Genomic DNA, 10,617 nt, shown 5'->3' with positions numbered 1-10,617 from the left:
AGAACACAAATGTAGATTTTTTTACGAATATTTCAGCTCTATAGGTCCTCTCAATGCAAGTGAATGGGTGCCAAAACTTTGAGGCTACGAAAGCACATAAATGCAATAAAAGTAATCCATAAGACTCCAGTGGTTAAATCCATATAAGTCATTTTTTCACAATCGTTCTCCACTTTCACTTTCACATTCTTCATGCATATCACCACCTATTGGGCAGAGAGGAGTTTTTAGTAAAAAAAGGATTTAAACGAGGCAGATGATATTTGCACTATGATACAAATAATGGTTTATGCTATTTACACTCCAGTGCAAATAGTGGCAGATATTATTTGCACCACTATTTAAATATTAACATACAGTATAAGGCATCGCTGCAGTGTGAGTCCCACAGAAACACTTCATTAACCCCTGCCCCTAAACCTATCCCTAACCTTACCTTAGAAAAATATTAACTTGGTTTAATACAGTAACCAGATTCATCAAGGTGTTTTGTTGCAAATATACAGAAACCTTAAAATTAACCATAGTTACTATATTAACAACACATTACTGTGTACTGTAACACCATGGTTAATTGCATTAAAACTATGGTTTATGCCAACAAAATAAAACCATGGTTACAACCATATTAACAATATGTCAGATCATCTTTACACCCCATGCCACAGCAGCGACACCTAGTTTGTCATATATTATTGTGGTTTCATCAGACTATTGGGGTGCAAACAGACAATCCGGTTCAGTAAATAAGTTAAAATAATATTTGATAATAATATAAATATATTTATAAACGCCTATCTTATCTCTTCTGAAGACATGGATTAAACCACTGGAGTATTATGGATTACTTTTATGCTACCTTTATGTCCTAATTGGAGCTTTAAAGGTCTGGTCACCATTCACTTGCATTATAAGGACCTACAGAGCTGAAATATTCTTGTAAAATCTTCATTTGTGTTCTGCAGATGAAAGAAATTCACAAATATATGGGATGGCATGAGGGTGAATAAATGATGAGAGAATTTACATTTTGGGGGAACTATCCCTTCAATGTCACACCTTCAATTAGCCCTCTTTAAAAAGCCATTATCTGCTCTGAACAAGGAATTCAACCATTTGGTCATAAGTGAGACTATGTCATGAATTAGTGTCTTCTATTCAGTCTAATCTTCACATTAATAGTGCTGAAGGTTTGCTTTCATCAAGCCTGTCACATGTGACAGAGTAATTATTAATGGCTTTCACTGAAGACAAAGAGAAGGAAAAGAGGTCACACATAAAGGAACGATTATTCATTTGAGTCATGATTCATGCCAGTTTGTTTGGTTATATGATAAGTTCCTTAATTTGAACTATTCATCAATAGGCTAGTGCAAAAGAGGACAGATGACTGCATATACAGTATGTACATTTTAATTGTTTTAAGTAGGAATGCATCAATGTATCGGCTGCCAATATTAATCGACCAATTATTGACCAAATTAAAACCATCGGTATATTGGTTATTGGTTATAAGCATGAAAAAAAATATGTTTTATTTATAATTAAGTAGTAACAAACTTTGTAAAAACTCCAGAATCCCAAAATAATAATAGCCACAAGACGTAGAAGGGTTGGCACTCTTAAGAACATGTAAAATTACATTTGTATTATTTATCGTTCTCACGTTAATATAGAAAAAGCACCAAAAAGTTGCATGACAGTTGTGAAAGCGGCACTTTGCTATAGGCTACATGATAAGGGAAACCATCCAAAACCCTTTGAAACCAGCACAGCAGACTTTGACTGCAGAGACAATATGTATAATAGCCATTGATGCTGCATGATCGATTGAACTAAGATTGAAATCACAATGTTGCCTTGCATGATTGCTAAACGTTACAAGGCTAAGTTTAAATTTAAAATCTAGTTTGCATTCAGCACTTCAGTCAGTGCTGTGTGAGCAAGTGGCGCCCTCTAGCGGCCTGGACGGCATTATTCATTATCTGTTAAAACAACCATTTTTTCAGGGAGCCTGGGTTGCTCAGCGAGTATTGACGTTGACTACGACCCCTGGAGTGACTCCAGCCAGGTCTCCTAAGCAACCAAATTGGCCCAGTTGCTAGGGAGAGTAGAGTCACATGGGGTAACCTCCTTGTGGTCATGATTAAGGGTTCTCGCTCTCAATGGGGCGTGTGGTGAGTTGTGTGTGGATCGTGTAGAGTAGCATGAGCCTCCACATGCTGTGAGTCTCCGGTGTCGTGCACAACGAGTCACATGATAAGATGCACAGATTGATGGTCTCAGAAGCGGAGGCAACTGAGACTTGTCCTCTGCCACCCGGATTGAGGTGAGTAACCGCTCCAAATTGGGGAAAGGTATCTTCTATTTATCTTTAATTGTTGGCATTATTTTTATTTTGGCCTGTCATGTGTTCAACAGATCCAATCTATGTTCAGTAGAAAATTATAGTTTTTTTTTACTTCTTAGTAATTTATTTTAAGCATAATTCTTAAGTAAAACAGTGATGTAATGAAAAAATAAGGTGAGTGGCAAAATACAAGTTGATGTACATATCAGTGCATCCCTAGTTTTAACCTTTTCTATGCTTGATTTCACTGTCTACCTCTTCACTGCATAATATAGTTCAATACTAGTTGCTATTCTTCATTTTCAGGATGTTCGTTTCATGCATTTGACTTGTCTTAATTCTGAATGAAAGGTGCAGCCTTGTTAACGCCCTCGGTTGACGGTGTAATAGCGCTTACTCAGAGCAGCGTGATAAGTGAGCAAAATCCATATTGTTCAAAAGCATGGAAATATCCCTTCTAAATGGCTGGTATTAAATAATGAGTGTGTGCGCCTGTCGAAGAATGAAAGCATCCATATGAGGATCTGAATAGACCCTGTAAAGGTTTCCATGGCAACCTGAAACCATATTACGTTTTGAATAGTACAGGTGTAATGGGCATGGTGGTTTATTCCACTGTCTAAATGGAGGATGCTTTTAGTGGTCTGGAAAATTGTGTTTGAGTGGTTTTTCACTGTTTTATTGGCTCCCAAGCGATTTGTAAAGATCAATGGACCCATATACTGTATGTAGAGCGATATATATAACGTTATATATTCCATTTTAATTTTGGAAGTTTTATATCATTATTCAGTCTGCTGCAACATCATCAATCAGACTGTAATGTTTTAGATTTAGACAAAACAATTACCACTAAACATCACAGACACCACAAGTCTTGGACAGCAGTAACACACCAGAGATGCACATGCAGAAAGGTCCCAGACTAGCTCAAAAGGATATCTATTGACAAAATATTGTATAAGTATTATATGAAAGTAGTATATTAGAATATACTGATATATTTTGAGCTATAGCAATCTACTTCCCTGACCAAAAAGGCGAGTGGAAAAATAAATGTATGCTTCAGTACTCGTTAAACTATAATAATAAAATTATGAAGATACAGTAAACGAGGCGGCACATACTAAAGCCTGGAGTTAAGTGCCTTGCTCAAGGACACAATGGTGGTGGCTGTGGGGATTGAACCAGCAACCTTCTGATTACCAGTTATGTGCTTTAGCCCACTACCACCACTCCTGGCGTAACACAATCAGTTCTAAATCCCAAAATAACACAACATAAAACACTATCAAGTTTCCCCATGTCCTTATCTTGCTTAAAAATGCATCATTTCAAAATTAGGAATGCTAGGAACTACCAATCCCCTGCCCAGTTTCAGCCGTCTATACATGAAGTCCCAACACGAATGGATTAAATACAGTTTCATTAAATTAGAAATTAAGTGGAGTCAAAATGTTCGAGAATTGTATTGCATTAGCTCATATTATTGAAGCTAATTTAACAAGCAGAAAACATATTTTTGCACAGTTGTTGAACATACTTGATTGTGTCACATTCACCCTAAATAACTGAATCTTGTAAAATGCACATTTTAGAGAATCACATTAAGCGAAATCAAAGAACGCTAGTTTAGAAGAGAAACATCATTTTGTTACATAAATTACAAATGATATGATTTAGTAAACTGGACAACGTGCATTTTCCTGTTTGTTTGTTGTTGTTTGTTTTAGTGCAAAATAAAAAAAAAACATTTTATTATTTTTTTTTGCATATAAAATATGAAGCCTATTTTTTTAGGGCCATTAAGATTTTCATTTTGTGACATTATTGTGACATATTTTCAGTTACACATATTTTGTTCTCCTGTTCTGGTTACTGTAACACAAAAAGGATGATAATTACGATATTCTTACAGCAATGAGATCAAAATGAAATATTATTTAAAGATAGTGTATTTACATATCTTTGCAGTACTACTGCCTTTCATTTTCACTAAATTGAATTACAAAAATATCTGTACAACAGTATCTTTTTTTATTTTTATTGCAAAACAAATGACTGTTACGGTAATGAGAATCATCAGACATGTTACTGTCACGAGAACTGGGGGTGAACTTTTCCTTAAGTGTCCTGAATATAATGTCACAATGTCTAAAATCAGTTAAAGGTTAATGGTTTCATGGTTAATGGTTTTTGACATTGTAACATTTGACATTGTCACATCCTTATCAAGAACAGGAAGATGAGGCTGCAGTGGGCACAGGCTCAACTACACTGGACAGTTACAGACTGGAAAAATGTGGCCTGGTCTGATGAATCTCGATTTCTGCTGAGACCTACCGGAGCCTCAGCTTTCTGTTCTTGGCTGCTGTAGCCCATCTGCCTCAAGGTTCGATGTGTTGTGCATTCTGCATTCACTACAATTGTACAGAGGGGTTATCTGAGTTACCATCGCCTTTCTGTCTGCTCAAACCAGTCTGGCCATTCTCAGTTGACCTCTCTCATCAACAAGGTGTTTCCATCCGCAGATCTGCTCCTCATGGTTGTTTTTTGCTTTTGGCTCCATTCTGAGTAAATTCTAGAGACTGTTGTGCATAAAAATCCCAGAAATACTCAAATCAACAATCATGCCACAGTCCAAATCACTGAGATCACATGTTTCCCCATTCTGATGGTTGATGTGAACATTAACTGAAGCTCCTGACCCGTATCTGCATGATTTTATGCATAAAACTGCTGCAACACGATTGGCTGATTGTATAATCGCATGAATATATTGTTCCACTAATATGGACATTTGGTTACATATCAACATACAGGAAATGGATCATCCTTATTTGTTCTGACATTCCTGTCAGTTCTCTCTGTTACCCGAATGTGAGGATTATTGACAAACCCCAAGCAGGCAGTTTTCGCCGAGTCCTTGGTGGATAAATGCTTTGGAACATCTGGTTCACCCTGTCATCTGATGCGACAGTCCAATTAGCGCCTGCGTTTACACCGCTCAAGATCTATTTCACCCATCCTCTTCCCCCTCACAGAAAAGGCCGGTATGAGAGAACACAATGAGATGCATAAAAGCCATGCATAGGTTTCTAAGACACTGATTTAATTTGCTTTGAAAGATTGCATCAAAATGCAGTTTGCGTCCCTGGACTGTCACTGTTCATTGTGTGACAGAGAACACGTTCAGGTAATAAATACAGAGAGCCTCAATGGTCAAACAGAGATTTTCTTAAATTAATGTATTTATAAGGGGGTTACCCTACTGAGAAACATGCTTAAATCAGCCTAAGGTGGTTTGCTGATCTTAGCTGACCACCAAGCTGTTCAGGTTTGACACAATAAAATCATACAAGTCTGGAAGTAGCGATAAAGCCAATGGAATAATCCCACCGCTTACCTAAACCGCCCTCTTTCTCTCTTATGTACCACTGGGCAATTTAAGAGAATCAGTTCTTTCGGACAGTCAGGGCTGGCCCTTCCTATAGGCGAGGTAGGTGGCCGCTTAGGGCCCCGACGTGCCTGGGGGGGCCCGCGAATAATTGCACTGTCAATGAACAAATCATCAGTGTTGCTAACTAGTTTCAATGGAAAGTAGCTAAAGCCTGCTCGAAAAGTCGCTAAATGTCGCTAGATGACGTCATACGCTAATTAACATATTTGTGACGTCACCGCATCTCATTTGCATTTTGCATAGTGTCCACCCTTTACATGTGACTGCTTCTCTGTGCTTACCGTACATACTGTAATACCCTATTAATTCCCTATATACAAATGTAGCAAAATGTAACGTTTGAATAAAGTACAATGTACACAACAGTGTAAACTTTGGTTCCCACTAAACATTAGTTCCGAAGACAAAATGGGAACTAATGTTTGGTGGGAACCAAAGGGAGGGAAGCTGTTTGCTTGCAGGGACATTTTTTTTAAACAATACGTGGACAAAGGTGTCTGAAATTGTTGGTGTGCCAGGTGAGTTGATGAAGTGGATATTATGGTTTAAATAATAATATATTAAAAGATTTCATGGGGATATACACTACTTGTGATATGTCGGCATAAAGATACCGGTCAACAAGTCTGGATATTTTGCAGCCCCTTTAAATAGTTCACAAAACAAAGCATTCTCAACGAACGTTGCCGCCAATTTCAACTACGTCAGAGCGTCCACGAATCTTCTAATGGTGTGTTCAGACCAGAGGCGTCGAGAGCGGCAAATCAACCGGAAGTCATTCATGGTAAATGGTCTGCACTTATATAGCACCTTTTTAACCTTAACGTTATTCAAAGCACTTTACACTGTGACTCATTCACCCAATCACACACACATTCACACACCAATGGTGGCAGAGCTGCCATGCAAGGTGCTAGCCTGCCATTGGGAGCAACTTGGGGTTGAAGATTTTGACACAATAAAATCACACAGGTTGGAAGTAGCGATAAAGCCAATGGAATAATCCCACCGCTTAGCTAAACCACCCTCTTTTGTGTACCACTGGGCAATTTAAGAGAATCGGCAATTTAGGTTCAGTGTCTTGCCCAAGGACACTTCGGCATGTGGAGTCGTGTGGGCCAGGATTCAAACCACCAATCCTGCGATTAGTGGCCGACCTGCTCTACCACCTGAGCCACAGCCGCCCATTCATTTTCTATGGCAGCCAGCGTCTCTCGGCGGCGAGAAGAGGCGCGGCGAGTATTGGGTGGTGTGGGCGTCAGAGGAAAGTTCAAGTGTGGCCAACATTATGGTAATGAGCTTTGACGCAGTTCGGCGGCAACCTTTTGGAATATAGAAGTCACCATTAGGGTGACCTGTGTCCTCTTTGGCCAAATTGGACCCTGTAAACACAGTTAATGGTTATCTTGAGCACGTGCAACTGAGGCTATGTCTACATTAATCTGGATACGTTTTAAAATGGCGTTTTTGTTTCAAAACTCTCTCCATCCACCCTAACATTTTCAAGCGTCTTCTAAAAGTTGCTTGTTCACACTGAAACGTATGAAACGCTTAAATCGTGTCACTGCACATGCAGAAAATCCCCGTTGCATGTACGGTCTGAAACGCAATTGTCCTCGTGTTTCGTCGCAGGACACCAATTCCGAGTGAACTTCCCTTCACCTTTGAAGGAATGCAATGTGATGGTTGTACAAAGTAACAACAATGCTATCAAAGTGAGTATCAAGTACAACAGCGCTGCTACAACACGGGCCGCCATCTTGATTGATTTGGTTGGATAGATCACATGACTGCGTCACATGACTAAAAATGCATCATAGTCCATTCAATTAATATTTTTAAGTTGAAACAACAATCTTTATATAGCATATCTGATAAGTTAATTTCATATGAACACCAAGTTAAAATAATTGTAGTAAACAAGTTTTGGAGACGCCATTACTCGATTCAATTGAGCGAACGAGTGTACTCAGTCAGTTGAGTACAGTCAACTTACCGTTTTAGGGTTTTCAGTGTACGCTTTTAAAAAGAGTAACTTGGTTTCCCAAATGTACTCAAACACTTACCAAATGCTTCAGCTAATTGCTCTCAAACCGAGTGTGTTCTGCACACGAAACTCTGATGACGGGTTAGCGTGTGAATGTTTGAGCAGGAAACAGGTTGATTTAGGGGAAAGGCGAAAGGCCACGACAGGAGGCGACTCTGACGTGTGATACTCACTGTAGATTGCAGGAATCCTGGCAGTGAAGGTTTTTCCTCCCGGTCCACCCAGTAGAGCCGCCGGGCGCTGACCTTTCCCTCTCAACTGCAGTTCTGCTGAACTGTCTGTTCAATTACACAAACTCCTTTTCCTGGCCCTCTCATATCCACACGGATTCAGCACAACTCCTGCACGTCTGCTTCCTCTCGGAGCGCTGAGAAACATGGGCGGCTTTAGAAATAGGTCGCAAGTTGTTAACTGAATAGTGATAAAAGGTAAAGACGAGTTTTCTTTCCATATCCATTTTATGTTGCATTGGAAGTATGAATGTGGGTTATGTCTCATATCCCAGTTTAGGATCAACTTTAAGAAAGACATTTGTAGGTTAATTTCACCTGAAGTGTGATACTGTGGCTCTGTTTGTTTGAGCAGACCGACGCAGCATCATTGGATAAACCGAAATATGTGAGTCTGGGGCGGGACTATGTGTTTGTGCAACTTATAGCAGTTCAAAGTGACTTACAGTGCACTTATTACAGGGACAATCCCCCCCGGAGCAACCTGGAGTTAAGTGCCTTGCTCAAGGACACAATGGTGGTGGCTGTGGGGATCGAACCAGCAACCTTCTGATTACCGGTTATGTGCTTTAGCCCACTTTTTATTAATACGAATGCGTTTCTGAAATGATTATGGGGGGTGGTGGTTAGGGGACAGCTTTAAGGTGCAGTCAGTAATATTTTAAATATGCCGTCTTGGACTGACAGTGACACCTAGTGGTGTGGATGCAGCATCATCCAATCACAATTGCTTTTAGTGACCGATGCCAGTATAGAAATTCACTATTCGTAGTCAGCCATGATTAATTTAATCCATGAGTGAAAGTGTCCAGTAACAGGGCGGTTATTGAGATTAAGTGAGTGGTATTCAGCTGGTCATGTGATCCTAATATGGCCGCCCCCATGAGGGGATCCTCTCCATGTAGAATAAAACAGCTTTTATAAGGTTACAGAAATTATTTGAGTCTTCAGCTCATGATTTTATACATTTTTTCTTTCTGGTGTGGCTGGAAGACCATCAAAAACACCTAAGACCAGCAAGCCACCTTGGGCTGGTTTAAGTATTTTTTTTATTATTATTATTATTTATTATTATACAAAAGGACATTTTGATGGTTACAAGTACATAAGTATATTAACAAGCAATATTTAATTTATTTATTTTAGTTTTTTTCCAGATATCCCTGCTGGTCTTGACTGGTCTTTCAGCCTGTTCAGGCTAGGTTGGCTCATTTAAAGGAGATTTTGGGGGATTTCGAGCACGTTCCATCTGATCAGGCAGGGAGACCAGTTTAATCTAACTAAAACCATATTAAACCAGCTAAGACCAGCAAAGCATCTTAGACCGGTTCAAGTTTTTTCAGCAGGTAAAAAAACAAAAACAACTTCTTTCAGCCAATGGAATTATTTGGGGGATCCAGAGGGTTCGAAGCCACAACACCAGTACAATGCAATGACTGAGAAGTCGCCAAGAAGTTACAAAAATAAATGAAATCATACATCATTTGGTAAAATCTAATATTCTCTCCTCAGAGATGTGCAGTACATTAATGTCATTATGTGTCCAGTTGTTGGTGTAGGGTCAGTAGAAGCCCCTCAGCTGACTCCAGGGACTTATTGTTACATGCTTTCGGATTTACAAACTGAGATTGTTTTTCCATTGGCCGCTATGACGTCCAAGACTGTTATCTCAGATATACGCTTCCTGTCTATCTTGAGATGCCTGTAGCATTTGTGCTTTCTGTAGACTCGACCACAATGCACTTTAAAGATCTTCACCCGTGCAGAAAATGTCACCTACAATCTTGTAAACTCATAAAACATTTAACAAGATTGTGGCTGGGGCATCAGTAATGCTTTCTCATGAAAAGCGAGCGTCTTGCCAATTAAGGGAACAGTGAAAATCTCTTTTTTATTTTATATAAACATGGGTATAATCAGAAAGTATTACGATTCTGAAAAATAAAACCTCACCATAAAGTTATGACAGAAATTATAGACTAAATATTTCAGCACTATATTTAAGAAAATAATCCAATGTCAGCAAATGTGTGCCGATGACCATGTTAACACCATGTTAATTTCACTCACAGTTTTATGCTGATAATAACATTTTTATTGATTTATTTTGATCGTTTAATTATAATGAGAAAAATGCAGAAATGCAGCATTTTGCTAAATTGGTCTCAGGAGTTTTGACCCAACTGTATACCGTAAGCTTACAGTACCGTATATAAAATGCTTATATCTCATTCAAAATGTCATCAGAGTCACTCATACATAGTTATCTTCTTGCACACCCATGGAGAGAAAGCATACAGCCTTCAAATAAGAATAATCCTCTGACTCACTCACTGTCTCTCTCTCTAAATATATTTATAGATTTGCCCGCTGGGCCCAGAGTCCCATATAGATCAATGAGGATCACGAGCCGGGGGCTGAAGCTGTAACATTTTTCCACACAAACCCTCCTCATGATTGAACACTGAAGAGCATTAATTGCTCCCATATTTCTATGGATTTCATTGTTGCAGTTATCAAGCTACAAAGC

This window comes from Xyrauchen texanus, chromosome 8 (assembly GCF_025860055.1).
Source record: "Xyrauchen texanus isolate HMW12.3.18 chromosome 8, RBS_HiC_50CHRs, whole genome shotgun sequence".
Taxonomy (NCBI): domain Eukaryota; kingdom Metazoa; phylum Chordata; class Actinopteri; order Cypriniformes; family Catostomidae; genus Xyrauchen; species Xyrauchen texanus.
The sequence above is the reverse complement of the archived record's forward strand: the minus strand, read 5'-3'. Positions refer to the sequence as shown.